Source organism: Capricornis sumatraensis, chromosome 2 (genome assembly GCF_032405125.1).
Source record: "Capricornis sumatraensis isolate serow.1 chromosome 2, serow.2, whole genome shotgun sequence".
Classification (NCBI taxonomy): domain Eukaryota; kingdom Metazoa; phylum Chordata; class Mammalia; order Artiodactyla; family Bovidae; genus Capricornis; species Capricornis sumatraensis.
In genome coordinates this window covers 142923752-142945928 of record NC_091070.1, presented here as the reverse complement: position 1 = coordinate 142945928, position 22177 = coordinate 142923752, and positions in this window count along the sequence as shown.

Sequence of the window (22177 nt, the reverse complement as noted above, 5' to 3'; positions counted from 1 at the left end):
GTCTTCACCAACATCCAGGAAACTTGTTCGTCTGCAAGTTGGTTAAAATCTCAGACCATTTACAGTCTCTAATACATGTCACTACTGTCACCATCAGAATTCTCATGTGAAAACTCATTATCTTCTTGATTCTAAGATGCATTAACATCATGAAAATGAGGCACATGAAGTCTTGTTAAAGGATAGAGGGACCATAAAGAAATAAGCCTGAATTCAAAAACTTGATGTTGCTTGTAAAAAAACTACAGGTCTTATCTGAATTTGTGGTTTTGGCCAATGACTCCTACCACTCAGGATCTTTGTGTAGGACTTCAAATCAGGAATAATTTGAGTCCCTCTCTCCTGGGACAAACCTACTGGACACATAGTCCAGACACGCTTTAAGCTAGGCTAGAAAGAGATTGAGCTAGTAAAGAGAATGGAGTAGTGGGGATTCTCACTGGTGTTCTTGCTGATTTTTTTTTTGCATGTGGAATGCTCAGTTGAATAAAGAACTATAGATTCTGCAGATATAAATGTGAAAAACATGGAACTTCATTGACTCAACTGTGATGTATAAGACTTTGCCACATACCTTGCTCTAATGAAACTCTACATTGTATTGAGTTGTACTCAATATAGTGATATTCTCAAAGAGGTGCTTATTAAAAATTCTGACTTCTGGATCTCATCCCAGACTTAATATATGGGAATCTTGGAGGTGGTGGCTCAGGTATCTCATTTTTAAAAAGATATCAAGTGTGTGTGTGTGTGTGTGTTTTACATGTTATTTACTTATTTGGACCTTCCCAGTGGCTCAGTGGTGAAGAATGTGCCTGCAATGCAAGAGATGCAGGCAGGAGAACTGGATTCGATCCCTGGGTAGGGAAGATCCCCTGGAGTAGGAAATGGCACCTCATTCTAGTATTCTTGCTTGTAAAGTCCCATGGGCAGAGGAGCCTGGTGGGCTACAGTCTACGGGGTTGCCAAGAGTTGGACATGGCTGAATAACTGAGCACACGTTTATTTATTTATTTGTGGCTGTGCTGGGTCGCTGGGTCTTCACTGCTGCACGGGCTGCTCTAGTTGTGATGAGTGGGGGCTAGTCTTTGTGTGGTGTGTGGGCTTCTCATTGCAGTGCTTCTCTCGTTGCAGAGCAAGGGCTCAGAGTGCAGGCTCAGTAGTTGGGATGCATAGGCTTAGTTGCTTCGAGTCATGTGGGATCCTCCTGGACCAGGGATCGAACTGGTGTCCTCTGCACTGCAAAGTGGGCTCTCTACAACTGGACCCTGAGGGGAGCTCAGGTATCTCATTATTGACAAGCTTCTCAGCTGATACTTAGACACACTGAAGATTGGGAATCAGTGTATAGATTAGAGCATCAGGAGAGAAGCCAGGTGATGAGGATCACTGTGATTCTGGTGGGAAATATGATATGGTATCTAGTACACTATAGTATGATGTAGAGCAAAGTGAGTGTGATCGTCAATTTTATGTGTTAACTTGGCTAGGTCACTGTACTGAGATAGTTGGTAAAACATTTTTTCTAGATGTTTCTGTGATGATGTCTTTTTAGATGAGGAGAACATTTAAATCACTAGACATTGAATAAAGGTGGTTGCCTTCCGTAATATGGGTAGGTCTCATTCAGTCAGCTGAAGGCTTTGTTAGAAAAAGATTGGCCTCCCTAGAAGAGAGAATTCTGCTAGCTGACAGCCTTTGAACTTGAACTGAAATTCTTCCTTGGGTCTCCAGCCAGCTGGCTTACCCTGCAGATTTGGAACTTGCTGACCTACACAAGCACTCTCTCCCAAGGGCTCTGCTTCTTTGCAGAATCCTGATGATACACCATGGTACAAGGATTACCTTGGGGGAATGTGAGGACATGGTCTCTGACTCTCAGAATGAGAATTTAAAAATTTTGTGTTTGCATTTAATAATAATCTTAAAAATTAGGTACTCATATTCAGGATCATCTGGATGTTCATTTCCTATCAGAGGACCATTATATGATATCAGTGATGAAGTCTGTGATAGGGTTATGACTGTTGGGGCCAGTTGACTGTCTAAAGTGACAGCATTATAATTTTTGGTGTATTTTCAAAACTTGAGTACACAGACTTCAGTGTCGGGTTGCCAGATAAAATACAAGAGGCCCAGTTAAATTTGAATTTCAGATAGGCAACAAATAATAATTTAATATAAGTATGTCCCAAATATTGCATGAGGCTTATTTATATATAAATATTACATATTTACAGGAATCATTTTTGTTGTTTATTTGAAATCCAGATTTAACTGAGAATCCTGTATTATTATTTGTTAAATCTAGCAATCCTAATTTTGAGATCTATTTCCAGAGACTTCTCAGATTTGAAGGTGTTCTTTGCATGTATTTGTGCATGTGACTGCCTGTGTGTTTTAGGCAGATAGCTGGTGCTTCTTGATTGTCATATTTTTTCATAGTTGGCTCTATATTACTCTTCTGCATCCTCTGTTTCATCCATCTCTGTGAGTTTATTGATGTTAACCATACTCTCGAGAGACCTCTTTGGATTCAGAAAGTTCATGTTGATTTACAACACGAGTTTTTTTTTTTGCCAATTATAGTTGAGGTTTCTCTGTGGCTGGGTGCACTTAGGAAACCAAATGGCATAAGAAGATGGAGCTTGAGAAATTCAGGTTCACAGCAAAGGGAACGGATCTGTAGGAATAATTTTGATTGATGTATATCAGCTTGACAAAAATCCCTTTTTTTGTCTTTCTCATAATTTGGATTAAAAAAAAAATCTTTCATTGGATGTGACTGAAGCACACAGCTAAATATATCTTTCAACTCTCCTCTGTAGCCCCTGCATTGGCCTCAAACTCAACTATTTCCATTTTCTACCTCGCTGAAATACCTTCCAAACATCCTTACAATGTCAACATCCAATTTTACAGTGACTACCTTTTCAATGGACTGTCTCCTAATTGCTTCTGGGATGTTTTCTGGGTGCCAATGGTTCTTACTCATTTTATGTGAATTACTTTTGGTCTTAGAGAGTGTGTCCTTTTTATGTCCTTGCTCTTTCCACCTGTTCTCTAATTTTTAATGTCCAGAGTTAAGAAAATAATAGGATATTTTACTCTTGGATTGTAAGTGGTCAATGTTTATTCTCCAGATAAAGTGTAACACACTTTCTTCTTAAAATTGGCATTATAGTTATATGCTCATTTCATATGACCATTGCAGTTGTCTTATAACCCATAATCTAGGCTCATAAGTGAAAGCTGATTCTGTATCTGTAGGAAAAATTTCATTTCTGTGGCATATGCATTAAAAACCACATGGCTTTTTAATTTTGTTCCTTTCTAAGTGCTCTCATTTACTTTAAAATCTAATTTAGGTGGTGATTTAGAAGAATGAAAACTATTAAAGTAAAACCAACCAAATTAAAGTTATTTTGTAGAGGAGGGGTGAGGATCCCATTATGGTTTCTTATTACAAGCACTCTTAGAATAGTTCACAAGACAACATATAAAGTTAAAGAATGACAGGAGCTTGCCCCAATATTTTAATTTACTATATAGATATTATCTTTCATTCTAGAAGATGAATTTCCTTCCAGAGTTCAGATTTAAAACTGAGATATTTCTTTTAATACTCAATCTGAATTCTTTCAACCAATTGGAAATCTTGAAGAAAAAAAAAAGGAAAGAGCGCCATTAATACCATCTAAAGTGTTTTTGGTCCAGTTAATATTGTCTAATATTATCTCTAATATTGTCATAAACACATACACATCTTTGTATATACATATATAGACACATATCTTCCTTCAGATGCCCAAACTTTCATTTTTATTTAGCTTTACAGTTTAATAAAACACCCAGGACACATAAGCCATCTCAACAATGACACCACTTCTCATTTATTGCTTTGGTTTGATGTTTAAAAAAAGACCTAGTAGGCATGTGGCGCAGATATAACTACATTTAATTCCCAGTTTATAGGTGAAGAGAGTGAGGATTACAGAAATTCGGTTCTTTGGGCCCTAAAAAGCGACAAGGTGGGAACTAAAGTCCAGTCCTTTGACTCCAAGTTCTGTCCCCTTTTCAATACAGTGAGTTGTCATGAGCTTTATCAGAGATAGTGTGTGAAAAAACTCTAGATTTTTAGTCATTATAATATATTCTCCAACTCACTTTTCCCCAAACTGGCCAACTATAAGATTCCCTTGGGAATTTGTACTTCTGAAAACACTCTTTGGGTGATTCTGATGATCAGCTAGAATGGAAAAAAACCTCTTAGGTCATTTCTCAGAAAACCAACTGATTGGTGATGTCAGTACCCTGCAGATTGTGTTTCATCCATAGGTGTTTCCTACTGCCTACCTTCAAGTTGTAAAGTCTTATTCTCCTTATAGGAAGACATCATGGCTGGGGAGCCTGGTGGGCTGCCATCTATGGGTTCGCACAGAGTCGGACACGACTGAAGTGGCTTAGCAGCAGCAGCAGCAGCATGCTAATAGAAATTGTTATCTTTACCTTCACACCTTCCACTTGTAAGCAATGGAATAGGTGTCATTGGCATTGTCTAAATGTGAGGGAGGTAATGTTATCACTATCTTACAGAATAGAATGCTGAGGAGCAGGAAGCATAAGTAACTTTCCCAAAGGGACTGTCATTAAATAAATTGATTTGGTTGACATAAGGTTGATTATTAGTTTATTCGTGATAATGCTCTGGAGTAACTGAAGCATTTTCAAGTTCTGACATCAAAAGTTATCTTTCAAAAAGAAAAGCACACTACTTTTTTCATTTAAGCAGTTTTATTTAGAGATTTTTTCCAAAGTCCCTTTCTTATAACACACACACACACACACACACACACACACACACACACACACACACACACACACAGAGTTATTTGGAAAAAAGAAAGAAACCTGATAGTTTAAAGCTGTTATTTAATAGAACAATTTGTTTATGTAGTTGAAGAACAACTTTAAAAGGACTTTCCAGACCACATTTTCTAGAAACCTTAAATATTTCAGTTCATCCTGGGAAGAAACATTTGCTTTTGGAAAAGGCTGATGGTTTAAGTAATGTACTTTGCTTTGATTCTGCCTGGGGAAGAACATGTCTTATTCATCATTCAATGTGTAAAGTTTTATTATTACTCCAGAGTTAGAGGAGGAGAAAAATAACCAAGGATAGGCAGTGTGGGAGAGTACCCAAGGGTATTGAAGAAGACCTGAAATGATCCTAGAGTTAAAAAATATATTTTATGTTCAAAGCATCCTCTAGATATTATGAATTTGTTTGCACACTTAGCTTAACTTTGAAAGGAGAACCTCTAAATCCAGAAAATAGTTTTAACCATACTGTGCCAAGTTCAAAGCCAAGTCTTAGAGTCAGCTATAATTTGAGCAAAGCAGTAGTAGTTACAGCAGATGCAGCTTTTCCTTCAGCCTATCCAGAATCTTACTGTGTGCAAGTTACTGAATCACTCTTGTCAATATGGCCAGTCATCCCTGTTTCACAGCAGAAATTACAAAAATCAATGTGTCACATGTAACTTCCCTGGAAAGCAGCACTGAGGATCTATCAATCACCAGCAGTCGCAACAGACACCATTCATGTCAGCTGCACCTTTCTCCTTTGTTCTCTCTATCTTTCTCAGCCTAAAGGAGAGAAGCCTGGGTGAGTGGCCCCTCATTGGGCCCTGCTTATCTGACAGCAATCAATGGATATTTAGCGAACATTCATAATAAACACCTGACCCTGTGTCAGGTGTTAGCTCCCATCTCGCAAGACTTTGCTGTAGTTATTCCCTCTTCCTGGAAGGTTCTCCTCAGCAATCTTTACCTGACTAGTTTCATCTTGTCATGCAAAATCTTAACTAAGGTTTTCAAAGTCACCGTCCCAAAAACATCCTCTTTCTGGACATGGGGACACAGCAGGAGAAGGCGAGGATGGGATGAGCTGAGACAGTAGCTCTGACATACATACACTGCTATGTGCAAAATAGATACCTCGTGGGAAGCTGCTGTATAGCAGAGGGAGCTGAGCCCGGTGCTCTGTGATGGCCTAGAGGGGTGAGATGGCGGTGGGTGGTGGAAGGCAAGTTCAAGAGGGAGAGGATATATGTATATTTAAGCTGATTCATTTGTTGTACAGCAGAAACTAACACAAACTCCAACAAACTCCAACAAAAAATAATTAATGGGACCCCCCCCAAAAAAAAGATCTTCTTTCAATCTAAAATAAAGATTTGGTCACATTCTGTCATATGCCCTATTTTAATTCTCTACATAGCATTTATTATTATCTGTTATTTTTCTTATTTTGAAAATATATTTTCTGTTTCCTATTACTACAATGTATTTACCACAACACATGGAAACTTCCCTTTCTTGTTATCACTCAAGCACCTAGAATATTTCCTGGCACATAAATATTTGCTAACTGAGAGACTTAGGATACAGTGATGGAACAGAAGTGGACATGGTTCCTGATAGGCGGGGCTGCTTGTAGTTTAGCAAGGACAATAGACATGAACCAAAGAATTCTAGAGTTTAATGCAAATTTACAGCTATCATTAGTGTGGAGACAGAGCCATTCTAGGAGGACTTAGTAATGGGGTAATTAACCATAAAATGGAGGTCATCCTAGGATCCCCAAGAAAGGGCAATGAGGAGAGATAAAATCTAAAAGAAGAGGTGAAAGAAGTTGAGACAAGTAGGGAGATTGTTTAAAACCAAGGAACTTCTGTGTTTCAGGTTTTGTGGTTGGAGGGAACATGCTCATTCAAGAAAAAAGCCAGTGTGGTTGGCCTGCAGAGGGAAAGTGAAAAGATAGTTCTGAGATGAGGCTGGACAGGCAGGTCGGATCCAAGCCAAGGCAGGATCTTGTGGGCAATGTTGAGCATTTGCATCTTTAGCCTAGGATTGATGGAGAGCCTCTGATGAGTTTTAAATAGTAGTGGAGAATGGTGTGATCAGATCTGCAACTTGAAATCAAATCACTGTGCATTGTAGAGAGTAGACTATTTAGTGGTGGTTTACATAGGAAAAGCAATGCCACCATTCAAGCAAGAGATGTGGGCTGCTTGGGTTGGGATACTGTACAAGAGATGCAGTGCAGAAAGATTCAGGAGCTATTCTGTAAGTCAAGTCAGTAAGATGTGGCTTTGGGGTAGCTATCGGGGCAAGGGAGAGGAAGGTGTCCAGGATGATTCTTAAGCTTCTTATTTGCTTATCAGAATGGAAGCTTGTGTCATTCACTGATAATAGTCCCAATAAGAAGGCCATGGAGGTGGGGTGTGAGGCTGGAAACAATGAATTCAATTGTGTGTTATGTTCTTTAAAATGCCTTTGAGACCTCCAAGTAGATACATTTAGTAAGCAATTGGTTATGTGAGTTTGGAACATCAAAGAAAGTCTGTAGCGGAGAAATACCCACAAATTTGAGGGTCATGTGTAATATTTTGGAGAAGGCAATGGCAAACCACTCCAGTACTCTTGCCTGGGAAATCCCATGGACGGGGGAGCCTGGTAGGCTGCAGTCCATGGAGTCACGAAGAGTCAGGCATGACTGAGCGACTTCACTTTCACTTTTCACTTTCATGCATTGGAGAAGGCAATGGCAACCCACTCCAGTGTTCTTGCCTGGAGAATCCCAGGGATGGGGGAGCCTGGTGGGCTGCCGTCTATGGGGTCATACAGAGTCGGACACGACTGAAGCGACTTAGCAGCAGCAGTAGCAGTGTAATATTTATTTATTTGGATGTGCCTGGTCTTAGCTGTGGCATGTGGGATCTAGTTCTCTGACCAGGGGTTGAATCCAGGCCTCCTACATTGGGGCCACAGTCTTAACCCCTGGACCTCCAGGAAAGCCTCTGAGAGACATATCTAAACAGGTGAAAATAGAAGTTGTTGACGTAGATATAATAGCCTGAATATAGAAATTGGAGACAGAAAGGCTAAGACATAGACTTGAGGAAGTTCCATCATTTAATATCATTTAATTACTGGATAGAGAAGAATGATCATGTAAAACAGAGAGAAGAGGAAGTTCCAAACAAGAAGCATAAACCTAGACACACTTTTGTCATGGAAGCCAAGGGAAGACTCATCCATGTCAGGAGCTGAGTCCAGACTAAAAAATACCTTGTCTATATCTCCCACTAAAAAATACTTTTTAAATCAATGAATGAATACTGAACAAAAGATAAGAAATCTTCAATATATAGGGCATCAAGGGAAAATAAAAGTGAAAAGTGAAAGTGAAAGCCACTCAGTCCTGTCTGACTCTTTGTGACCCCATGGACTATACAGTCCATGGAATTCTCCAGGCCAGAATATTGGAGTGGGTAGCCTTTCCCTTCTCTAGAGGATCTTCCCAACCCTGGGATCAAACCCAGCTCTTCCGCATTACCGGCAGATTCTTTACCAACTCAGCCACAAGGGAAGCCCATTTAAGGGAAAATGGGGAAGTCATAACAAAATGTGGGATTGAGGAGAGGAGTGGAGATTTCTGAAAATGCATCCATCATGAATGATCTTTCTGGTCAATTAGTGTTAGACTTAAAATACAGACTAAACAGATCACCTCTCTGTCCTCTGAACATTGTGTGGATATAATGGCATATTCCAGAAGGGGCCAACTGGTGAAGAGGAATAGTAGGCCCTATGTTATCTGGGAGTGATAACAGAGGAAGCAAGGTGCAGGCGTGTTTGGCTGATACTTCCTGGAGCATTCTTTGCTGCTGCTGCTAAGTCACTTCAGTCATGTCCGACTCTTAGTGACCCCATGGACTGCAGCCCATCAGGCTCCTCCGTCCATGGGATTTTCCAGGCAAGAGTACTGGAGTGGGGTGCCATTGCCTTCTCCGGGAGCACTCTGATCTACAGGGAATTCCGTATGTACTGCTCTATATCCATTTGAGGTGCAGGCTTTAGAACCTGGTGTGAAACATTGCTGCTTTAGCTAAATATGCATTTGTGTTAATCACTCTGGCAAAGACTTAGATTACATATGGTGGGTATTATCTGTAATAACCCTTAAACATCACTGGTTTCAGTTCAGTTCAGTCGCTCAGTCGTGTCCGACTCTTTGCAACCCCATGAATCACAGCACGCCAGGCCTCCCTCTCCATCACCAACTCCCGGAGTTCACTCAGACTTGTGTCCATCGAGTCAGTGATGCCATCCAGCCATGTCATCCTCTGTTGTCCCCTTCTCCTCCTGTCCCCAGTCCCTCCCAGCATCAAAGTCTTTTCCAATGAGTCATCTCTTCTCATGAGGTGGCCAAAGTACTGGAGTTTCAGCTTTAGCATCATTCCTTCCAAAGAAATCCCAAGGCTGATTTCCTTCAGAATGGACTGGTTGGATCTCCTTGCAGTCCAAGGGACTCTCAAGAGTCTTCTCCAACACCACAGTTCAAAAGCATCAATTCTATGGCGCTCAGCCTTCTTCACAGTCCAACTCTCACATCCATACCTGACTACTGGAAAAACCATAGCCTTGACTAGACGGACCTTAGTCAGCAAAGTAATGTCTCTGCTTTTGAATATGCTATCTAGGTTGCTCATAACTCTTCTTCCAAGGAGTAAGCGTCTTTTAATTTCATGACTGCAGTCACCATCAGCAGTGATTTTGGAGCACCCAAAAATAAAGTCTGACACTGTTTCCACTGTTTCTCCATCTATTTCCCATGAAGTTTTGGGACCGGATGCCATGATCTTCATTTTCTGAATGTTGAGCTTTAAACCAACTTTTTCACTCTCCTCTTTCACTTTCATCAGGAGGCTTTTGAGTTCCTCTTCACTTTCTGCCATAAGGGTGGTGTCATCTGCATGTCTGAGGTTATTGATATTTCTCCTGGCGATCTTGATTCCAGCTTGTGTTTCTTCCAGTTGAGCGTTTCTCATGATGTACTCTGCATAGAAGTTAAATAAGCAGGGTGACAATATACAGCCTTGATGTACTCCTTTTCCTATTTGGAACCAGTCTGTTGTTCCATGTCCAGTTCTAACTGTTGCTTCTTGGCCTGCATACATATTTCTCAAGAGGCAGGTTAGGTGGTCTGGTATTCCCATCTCTTTCAGAATTTCCACAGTTTATTGTGATCCACAGTCAAAGACTTTGGCATAGTCAATAAAGCAGAAATAGATGTTTTTCTGGAACTCTCTTGCTTTTTCCATGATCCAGCGGATGTTGGCAATTTGATCTCTGGTTCCTCTGGCTTTTCTAAAACCAGCTTGAACATCAGGGAGTTCACGGTTCACGTACTGCTGAAGCCTGGCTTGGAGAATTTTGAGCATTACTTTGCTAGCGTGTGAGATGAGTGCAATTGTGCAGTAGTTTGAGCATTCCTTGGCATTGCCTTTCTTTGGGATTGGAATGAAAACTGATCTGTTCCAGGCCTGCGGCCACTGCTGAGTTTTCCAAATTTGCTGGCATATTGAATGCAACACTTTCACAGCATCATCTTTCAGGATTTGAAATAGCTGTACTGGAATGCCATCACCTCCACTAGCTTTGTTTGTAGTGATGCTTTCTAAGGCCCACTTGACTTCACATTCCAGGACGTCTGGCTCTAGATGAGTGATCACACCATTGTGATTATCCGGGTTGTGAAGATCTTTTTTTGTACAGTTCTTCTGTGTATTCTTGCCATCTTTTCTTAATATCTTTTGCTTCTGTTAGGTCCATACCATTTCTGTCCTTTATCGAGCCCATCTTTGCATGAAATGTTCCCTTGGTATCTCTAATGTTCTTGAAGAGATCTCTAGTCTTTCCCATTCTGTTCTTTTCCTCTATTTCTTTGCAGTGATCGCTGAAGAAGGCTTTCTTATCTCTTCTTGCTATTCTTTGGTACTCTGCATTCAGATGCTTATATCTTTCCTTTTCTCCTTTGCTTTTCACCTCTCTTCTTTTCACAGCTATTTGTAAGGCTTCCCCAGACAGCCATTTTGCTTTTTTGCATTTCTTTTCCATGGGGATGGTCTTGATCCCTGTCTCCTGTACAATGTCGTGAACCTCATTCCATAGTTCATCAGGCACTCTATCTATCAGATCTAGGCCCTTAAATCTATTTCTCACTTCCACTGTATAATCATAAGGGGTTTGATTTAGGTCATACCTGAATGGTCTAGCAGTTTTCCCTACTTTCTTCAATTTGAGTCTGAATTTGGTAATAAGGAGTTCATGATCTGAGCCACAGTCAGCTGCTGGTCTTGTTTTTGTTGACTGTATAGAGCTTCTCCATCTTTTGCTGCAGAGAATATTTAGCCCAGTGGAATTTGTCTCATTTTTATAGTGTTTTTGTGTAGGTGTATAGTAGTTGGCATTCCCTAGGATGATTTATGAACTCTGGGTCCTTCTGGCTTGTGGATCCACTGTCCCTTAAAGCCATAGAGGCTCTGCTGAATCCTCTGCTTCTAGTTGGTCAGTGCAAGAAGGGAGAAGAGTGAGCATTATGACAGTTTTTTAGCATACATATCCCCTACTTACAGTCAGAAGACTATCCTGGGGCCACAGTCTACTACCAGGGAGGCTGGGCTGTATAATCAAGTAGAAATAAAAACAGATTTGATAAACGTATCCATCTCTCTTCTAAGGGTTTTTTTTTTTTTTTTGTTTGTTTGTTCTGCTAGTTTGAGGGCCTAATTAAGCTCTAGTACCTGGAGAGGGTTCTCAAGAGTCCCTTGGACAACAGAGAGATTAAACCACTCAATCCTAAAGGAAATCAACCCTGAATATTCATTGGAAGGACTGCTGTTGAAGCTGAAGCTCCAATATTTTGGCCACCTGATGCGAAGAGGTGACTCATTGAAAAACACCCTGATGCTGGGAAAGATTTAGGGCAAGAGAAAAAGGGGGCGAGAGAGTACAAGATGGTTGAATGGCATCACTGAATCAATGGATATGAGTTTGAGCAAACTCCAGGAGATAGTGAAGGACAGGGAAGCCTGGCGTGCTGCAGTCCATGGGATTGCGAAGAGTTGGACACTCCTGAGCCACTGAATAGCAACAACAACCTTCCTTGCCAGAAAATTTTTTCTTTACTCAATATATTTTATTTCAAAAATGAAATATATTTACTAAAATATATGTTTCTGCCTGCTACTCTTAACTTTTACTTAAATGTCTTCTCTTCTCAAGAGAGAAAAACATTTGGTGATGATTTCCCACAATTGTCCAATGATTATCTTCCAGCCAAGAATACTCCACCTCTGGCAATCAAGCTGGTTTACTTTCCCAAAACTATTATTTCTTTCTGACTTTACCTTTGAGCATTGAAAAAAAAATATTTTTATGAGGTTCTATTTCAACAAGATTTTGGGGAAAGGATTTATAGGTTGGCTTTTGTCTAAAACAGTGGTTCTTAAATGTTCAGAGTTGCCTAGAGAGCTGGCCCACAACCAGAGGTCCTGATTTTCTGGGTGAGAGCTGAAAATTTGCATTTCTAACAAATCCCTAAGTGATTCTCAAGCTACTCATTCAGAAACCAAACTTTGAGAACCTCTTTTCTAAAATAAACTGATTTTTATTTTTTTTAAAGAGGACATCCTGCTTTTCTAACCCTGAGATTTGATTCACATGCGAACTAACCAAATAGAAAATACATTTTAAAAACCAGAAAAGAGCTTGGAATTAGAAAATCTTAATCCTCGTTTTGAAGCAGCCACTTTTTGGTTTGTAGTCATTCTACCTCTCGGGTTTTCCATTTCTTTATTTATAAAATGATGATAATAACACCTACTTTGCCTGGAACAAGAGATTTTGTCCCAGACTAGTCAGGTACAGAACAGCCAGGAGATTGTCTTGTTTCTATGAAGAGGGAGATTTACAACTCATCAGAAAGCTTCCCTGGGGGCTGATCACCCACAGGGAAAACTATTATGTATCCTCCACAAAAGAGGCTGCCTTCATTTTCTGCAAGGCGGTATACTCCCAGCCCCTGGACCGAATTTCAAAGCAGTGAGGTAGCCATGGCGTTGAAAGGCTAGCACTGCGTCCCTGTGATTCTTGATGCAGCTCCGTGACAGAATCACCGTGTAGCTTTGAGAAAAATTCCCAGGCCCTGATCCCAGGCATTCTGAGGTGGGTCCTGGGTGTCCAACTGTGTCTTAGGTGCTAACCAGGGTTGAGAACCTTCCTGTGGGAAACAGACTGGTCGTGTCTGTCAGCAAAGTGGGCTGCACTGTGACTTCCAGCTTACAGACGATAGGCACGTTCTGTGCACAGCTAAGTTTGAGTGCATTCGGGATATTAAATTCCCATGCAGTGAGTGCTCTATCACAGAACAAATGAGAGTGTCAGAGTGGACTATTTAAGGCCCTGTGTTATTATGTTGAATGATAAACTGCTTACAGGTGATTAAACTGCCTCCACAGGCTTAGGCCCTCACTTTTGCTTTTCAGGTGGTGCCATCTATCTTTCTGTTTCTCCACCATAGAGAAAGCACACGTGTTGAGTTGCAGCAAAGCACTCCAGATATGAGAGAAGTAGGTTGAAGAAGATGCCTCATGCTTAATTTTCCTAGTCATGCAGAACTAGATCAAATCTCGTATAACCATGTCATAAGACTTTGGGCATCTGTAAATAATCTTGTGTTTTAATATCTGATTTTGAACTTTTGTTTTGGCTTTTCTCACTAGGATAAATGGTCATCGTGAGAAGGAAGTGAAACAGTCTGGCTATGAGGTTCAAATGCTGCCATGGTCTCTTGGTGCTTTCTCTGTATATGTCACTTGGACTTCTATCGTTTCAGCAGAAAAATGGGCCAAAACTCACATTGTTTATTTGATAAAGGGTTGGTTAAACTTGCTCTGTGTGTTTTCCATGTTAACATTTTTGAAAAGCTACTATTAACCTATTTGACATTAAAATAATCTGGCCAGAATAACATTTGTCTCGCAATAACTTTCATTTGGTTCATGCATCAGCACTAGATGACTTTCAATGATTCCTGGAAGAGGCAACTGGAAAAGACAGATTGTGGAACTTTTGAAGACCTGAACTCCAGAGCTTAATGAATGCTTTAGGAACAAGGTCTGTTATTTTCTTCAAATAATGTACTGATAAGGAAAGAGCAGCTTTGTAATGACTCTGTTATTTTGATAATTTTGACTGTCTAGAGATGATGAATTTTCATCAGATGTTGTCTATGATCAATGCTTTCTGATTCCACCCTTTTCCTAGAAACTTCTTTGATTACCTCTATAGCTGTGGCTTTTTGATGACCTAGGTTTGATTTAGACGATTACTTCTGAAAAAAACTGGAAGCATCCCTAAGGTGGCATGGAGGCTTCTGAGAAGGGAGAGGTGGGACAGAATCTTAGTTCAAGTCATTATATTTAGTAGGAAACTGGGGCTTCGAGCAAAATACGATCAGGATCCCCAAGGGGTAATGAGTGACACCCAGGACAGAACTGGCCTCAGACTCTGGACAAGTCTGAAATAGCTCATGTCAACTGAAGGTACCATTCCCAAGTTCCAGCCATGGACATTGGAGAGTACACATGGGGTTCCCCAGCCTGGTGTGGGATCTGAGGCTCTGGGAACAAAGGCTGGCTTTGTATTTTTTTAAAAAAAACTTTTTATTTATGTAAAGAACAGACTTTTGGACTCTGTGGGGGAAGGTGAGGGTGGGATGATTTGAGAGAATAGCATTGAAACATGTATATTACCATATGTGAAACAGATCTCCAGTCCAGGTTCGGTGCATGAGACAGGGAGCTCAGGGCCGGTGCACTGGGACGACCCTGAGGGATGGGATGGGGAGGGAGGTGGGAGGGAGGGTCAGGATGGGGGACACATGGCTGATTCATGTGAATGTATGGCAAAAACCACTACAATATTGTAAAGTAATTAGCCTCCAATTAAAATAAATAAATTAATTTACAAAACAAAAAAAAAACCCTTTTATTTTGCACTGGGGTATAGTCAATTGACAATATTGTGATAGTTTCAGATGAACAGCGAAGGGATTCAGCTACATATACATGTAGCCATTCTCCCCAAACTCCTCTCCCATCCAGGCTGAAGGCTGGCACTGTGTTGCATTATACTGGAAACTGACTAGAGGAGGTTTAGGTTTTTTATTGTTTTACTGCCAGGAGGAGAGGGGAAAGACTAACTTGCAAATCAGGTGGATGAAAATTGAGAATAAGAAAGATTTGCTTGTTGTAGGCAACGCTTTTGTTTGTTGTTGTTTAATGTTTATGAATAGAGGCAGGTAAGGCTGAATTCCCTTCTGTTCTTCAGGAATTCTTTTAAAAGTATTTTGTTCTTGTCTTAGACTGAGACTGAAGATATGACACCCCACATTACTGTTATCACCTTCTGCAGCTGAAATGCAGAGTCCGGAACTGGATGTGGCATGGAATAATTTTTCTGTCTAATTAGCCCTAGAACTCTATGTTAAAGGCTCACAATGTGTGTCCTTTGGCATGACATCAGTCCACCGTTGACTCTGATTGTCAGCAGGATTCCAATTATTTGGGCCAAAGCATTTTGCCCAGAGTTTTTGTGTTCAAAGAGAACTTCTGTGTAAGGGAAAGAAAGCCTTTTTGTTATTATTGTTCGTCTTCTTTGGAATTAGCACCTATCTAAATTAATCCTCTCTAACTTCTCACACTCCTCCAATAGGTACACTTTGTAAACTGCTTTAGTAACCAACGGAAAGGGGAGTGGTAGTCTTCTAATTAGCTTTCTAGAGATAGGAAATTCCCAGCTATTAAACCCAAGCTGTATCTAATGTGGGGTTTCAGCCTACTGAACAGTCGTAAGCATGCTGCCTTTCCACACAGTAGAACTTGATGGAATCCCTGGTTTACAACTGCTGGTTATTGATTAAACAACTAGACTGTTTTGATGCTGATTATTTCTGTTGTTGTACCCATCATCTTAGGTTTGGAAGAATTATTACAGATATTAACGATTTAGAGTTATTAAAGGTCACTAGTCTATCCCCTCACCCACCTTATGCTGGTAACATCTTTACAACATCTCCCCCAAGTGGTTGTCTTGCTCATGATAGAACCCACCTAATGAGAACGAGGAGAAAGCAGACTCCAGAGTCCAGCAGACAGTTATAACTTAGTTATTCCTTAATACAGTTTATTTGAAACCATAGCGACCTCTAGCTTAGAAGAGGCCCTAAATATACAAATAGATAAGTTGATATAAAATGTGGTGAATGCTTTGATAGAGTCACAGATACACAAACTGTTTTTAAAACAACTAACTGCATGGGAGAACATAGGGAATAATTTGTCTTGAAGTATAAGTAGATGTGCTTATGTGCTTTTCTGTGTGTGTTAGGGAAGAATGTTTCCAGAGGAAAGGTAAAGGTGTGAAAATATAGAATCTAGGAAAGACTATGGTAAGACACAGTGAGAAGTTCAGAATGGCTGGATGAAAGCTGCAGTGGTTAAAGAGAACAGCTTGAGCCAGGCCATTAGGAGCTTAGTTTTTCCAACAAATGTTGGATTTTATCCAATAAGAAGAGATTTTATACATCTGTGTCTCTTTTGCTGTCTCACATACAGGTTTATCATTACCATCTTTCTAAATTCCATATATATGTGTTAGTATACTGTATTGGTGTTTTTCTATGTATGGCAAAACCAATACAGTATTGTAAAGTAAAATAAAGTGAAAAAAAAAAAAAAAGGATCCTAAAGTAAAAAAAAAAAAAAAGAAGAGATTTTAAAGGATTTGAAACATGGGAGTGGCTTGATCAGATTTCAGTTTTCTCAAGATAACCTCACTGGTGGTTTTGAGGACTCATTTGATGAAGGAGGGACTAACTCAATGACATAGGTTGTATATAAAGTGCTCTGCCCTGCTGTCAGCCCATGTGCCCTATTTTGGTTCAGAAAACATGGTCACTGTCTATAGAGCCAGCCTTAACTGGTTGTGGTAGAGTCTTGTCAGTATTACATCTAATGTTGTATGAATACTGGGGAAGTGAAATAGGAAATTGTAGAAATTATTTGGATTGTTCAAGGACATAAAAATTGACTTGAAATACTATCTTAAAGAATTTTAAGATGGGAAATATTTAGCTCATTAAGCAAGCTTTTTTTTTTTTTCCGCCTTGAAATGTTCAATTTTAATTTGGCTGGACATCATCTGAGGCACATGCTCAGTAATTTGATGATTTCAGCAGTATGTTATTCTGTGATATCCTTATGGATCAGAAAGTCATTATATAGGACAAAATGAAATCGCATAAGTAATGTAATTGGAAAAGGAAAAGTCAAAATAATATTATGAGAGGCAATAGAAAATTGATAGAACTCATGTTCTATTAGCTGGAATGTGGAATTACTACTCTCAAACCAGTATGGATGGTGCATTTTTGATTGCCTTTCAGGAAAAGCATTGGTGCTCAGAAGGTGAGGCGTCTTGAACTTTTTGGCTGTCCTTGCATTTTCTTCTGCCTTGTGAGTTTTATACTACCTTATGAAGTTTATACTATCTGCTCATTTTGACTTGCTGGCAAACCAGTTCCCAATTCTCAACATGTATAAACAAATACTCCTAAGATAGGTAATGTCACAAATAGAAATGTGTGTGTTTCAGAAAAAGATGAGGGACAATTATGCCTGGGTTAAAGCCATGAAACAAATCCTCAAATATCTTTTCTAATTTAACATGAGAAATAGGCTTCTGATAGTTTATTTTTATTCATGATACATATTTATTTAGTAGCATCCCCGCATGGAGGAAAGTAGATTTTTACCAACCAACAGAAGAGTTCAGTCTGGACACTGATTGTCATTCCTGTGGGGCCGGCTGGCCTCTGTGCTTTGTCATCTCCCAGAGGTTTCCTGATAAAGAAATGTGTGCTGATCAGAATCGATCTCTGGCATTTTTGTCAACCGCACCCATGATTTGGCCCACAATGGCATGTTTTCTTGCGGCTAGACTGTGACTGCATCCTATCATTTCATATTTGCAGGCTGCCTCATCTAGCTAATAAAGCAGCTGTTTCTTATGCATGACATGCTGTGTTGCGTGGCTGATGGATAACTGCAGCATTTTAAGTCTTGCGCTAGATTCTCCATTATGCTGCCAGCCTGTCTGTTAGCCTCTATCAAAATGTTTCCTGTTATGGACTGTCAGAAGTAGAAGTCAGTTGTTTTTGAGTCCAAGCTAGTCTGAAGTCTGTAAGGTACTGCCAGATTAAAAGGCAGGGGTAGATGAGGAGAAGCTGAAAAGAGGCACTTGAGGGCATCAAACATAAGCGCAAAAATTACCTTTTTCATAGCCCCACATATGTGGATGTCGATAGAGTAGCTTCTGTAGAAACTATAATTCAGTATGAGCTGCAATAGTCCTTTCTATGAGGCTTGGAGACTCGTCAGAAGAAAGACAAGGACAGGTGATGAGACTCATGAAACACTTTGTGTACAGCACTGTGGTGTGTTCTACTGTACATACTAGGTCATTGATTCTCAAATAATTCTGAGAAACAGGGATTTCTGCTCCCTGCTCCTTTTATTTTGTTAACATGTGAGAAGCCAGCTTTGAGAAATTGTGGAGCTTTCTTGCTTTTCACCACCAGAACAGTTCTATGGCCCTTCCGGTGCCCTCGCCACGACCTCCTCGGTGCTCCCAACTCAACAGCTCCTCAGGGGGAAGCTCTGTCCCTGGAGAAAGCTCGGGAGATTCTCAGAGAGGACTTGACAGGCCTCCAACAATTTGCCTCCTGGGAGGTTTCGGTGGCTCAGTGGCTAGAGACTGTTCATCCTAACAACACAAAAGCAGATTTCAGTGTAGTTTGTTTCTATTAATAAGTTATACACACTGTTTATAACTGGATTATGTGGCAATTTAAAAAGCATGTTTATGGAATCATTATTATGTCTTAGAGTTACGTAGAACACAGACTGAAAACCACAAGCTTAACATCTTTCAGTAAATAGGTTAACTGCTTCCACATGTATGTCTCCCTATCTTTTCTTATCTTGAACTCTTGACCTTCTTACATTTATTCACAGTCATTCATTAGCTCCAGGGAAGGGTTTTAAAGCATAGCTCTACAACAAGATTGAAATTCTTGGCTTATGAGCTGCAAGAACCTGGAATTTGAGCATCAGAGGCTTTAGTCTTGAGATCAGTGGGTGGAATTTATGCCCTAAGTGATAGATTTTGAAGAATATACTGTGAGTCAGAGGCTTTTTTTCTAATATCCAGATAGATAAAGATTCTTTGTGATGGTGAGAGAGAGGAGATGAATCGTAAGATACACAGAGCACTGCTGATGGGTCTCCTGGGAAGGATCCAACATTCTTTCCAGACTCATAAGCCTTAATAATTTTAAAATATAGTTTTAAACAAAATTGTGTATATTTAAAGTGTACGGTATCCTGATTTGATAAATACACGTGTATAGTGAAATGGGGCTTCCCAGGTGGCACTAATGGTAAAGAATCCACCTGCAGTGCAAGAGACACAGGAGATGTGGGTTCGATCCCTAGGTTGGAAAGACCCTCTGGAGGAGGAAGTGGTTCCCCACTGCAATATTCTTGCTGCAAAAATCCAATGGACATAGCAGCCTGGTGGGCTACAGTCCTTGGGGTCACAAAGAGTCAGACTCGACTGAGTGAAATGACTACTGTTGTCAAGCTGATTAGCATACTGCTCCTCAGACATTTATTTCTTTTGTCTGTGTGTGATGAGAACACGTGGAATCTACTCTTATCATAGTTTCAATATTCAATATAGTATCGTTAACTGTAGTCATCACACTGTATGTTAGTCTTTAGACTTGTTCATACTAAATAATGGCAATTTTGTACATTTTGACCACTATCTCCCTTATTTCTTCTCCCCCACCCTGATCCAGCCTTTATTAACTTATGGACTACTCTCTGTTCCAATGAATTCAACTATTTTTTTAAGGTTCCACATATAATTGTGATCCTATTTTCTGTATGTGACTGACTTGTTCTCCGGTTTTACCCATGTCGATGCAAATGGAAAGATTTCCTTCCTTTTCATAGCTGAATAATATGTGTATGTGTGTGTGTGTGTGTCTGTGTCTGTGTAAAATCTCAAACTCTGAACTTGGATTAAAATGATCTTGTATTGCTGGTTTCCCCAGGTGCTTGACAAAAGCATTAGAAAATCCTACTTGTTTTGTCGTTGTTCAGTTGCTCAGTCATGTCCAACTCTCTGTGACCCCATGGACTGCAGCATGCCGGGTTTCCCTGTCCTTCACTATCTCCTGGAGCTTGCTCAAACTCATGTCCATTGAGTCAGTGATGCCATCCAACCGTCTCATCCTCTGTCATCCCCTTCTCATCCTACCTTCATTCTTTCCCAGGATCAGGGTCTTTTCTAATGAGTTGGCTCTTTGCATGAGGTGGCTGAAGTATTGGAGCTTCAGCTTCAAGATCAGTCCTTCCAATGAATATTCAGGATTGATTTCCTTCAGGATTGACTAGTTTGATCTCCTTGCAGTCCAAGGGACTCTCAAGAGTCTTCTCCAACATCACAGTTCAAAATCCTATTTGGAAGATAATAAATGGATAATACTAATAATTTTCAAATGATATATTTAACAATAAACAATAGCATTTTATTATTATTAATAATATTATTATTAAATACTATAAATATTATAATACATGATAGTGATATCATAAATAATATAACATTAATATTATAATGATATAAATATTATTAATATTTACTTTTTAATAATAACCAATAAAAACATCTAAATGCAAAGAACAAAAGCTCCTTTAGGTGAGAAATCACAATTAATAGAAGCAGATCCACAAAGACTGTAGATACTGAAATTATCAGACACAAGCTATGAAACTATGGTTACCATGGCTCGGAGAAAATAAACACAAATATAAAATCATGGCAGGTAACTGAAAATTATGAAGAATAACATAGCACATTAAACTATAAATTTTAGAACTCACTTCAACAATTGAAATGAAGAACACAATGAATGAGTTTAATAGTAAATTATATAAAACTGATAGAAATTTAGTGAACTGAATGATATGATGGAAGAGATTAATCACAATTAAGTAGACAAAGCTGATTTATAGAAAATATTGAAAGAAGGGTAACAGAAATAGAGAATTCAGTAAGAAGTGCTGCCCTAAGTGGAATCTAAGGAGAGGAAAGAAAGAGGATGTGGATGGAAAGATGGAAAGAGAGAAAAATGGAGTCTCTGAAAAGATAATGTCTGAGAATTTTCTGTAGCTTATGAAATATACAGATTCAAATATCACAACCCTAAGGATGACAAGTAAAAAGAAATTCACATATCAGAGTGAAGCATATGCAAATATATATATGAAATAGGCCAAGTTTCCTAATATATGTATATAAACACACACACATGAAAAACACTGCATATCTTAATTTTACAAGGTCATTTTATGCCATGATTCTATGTTACACCAAAATTTGTGTTTGTATTACCACCACAAAACAAACACTTTAATCATCATTAATTTTAAACAGAATTTACTATAGCATTCATGACAAGTCAGGTCATTCTCTTGCAACACAATACTCTAATTTTTTGAACTGAATGAGAGAATCAAATCTTTATTGGAGTTAACTTTTCTTCTCTTTAAAGTATCTGGAAATAGTCCTGTAAACTTGTGCCATTTAACAGTTTGCAAAGTTCTGCTGCTGCTACTGGAGCCAACTTGTTCACAGCCATTGCTTCACTCTTTGTGCACAAAAAAGCCTGGAATCGGCATTTGCTCTAAATGAAAAGATAAGCTTCACAGAATCTTGTGTAAATGCACTTTCTTCAGCAGCACATGTTGAGTCATTATTTTCCCACTCAATCTTAGTTATTTTTGAAACAGAAGCTGAGAATTCTTTAGCAGATTTGTGTCTTTGAATGTATTCAGTGATATCCCTGTGACCTTCATAGTTGTGGTAAATGTTGACAAGTTTTGCCTGTTACATGGGTGTCATTAACTTTCTCAGAGATAAATATGTGGCACTCATTTTTTCATTAAACACACTGTCATACACATTTGAACTCATTACTGCTAACAGGGCTTATTGTAAGCTGGAAAGTGATGAAAAATAATAGAACAAACAGCTGTTCATTTATAATTCACATGGAGATAATGACCAAGACCACTGTAGCAAGTGTGTTCATACTACTCTTCTTATGCTGCACGGCAGGATTGCTCATCAT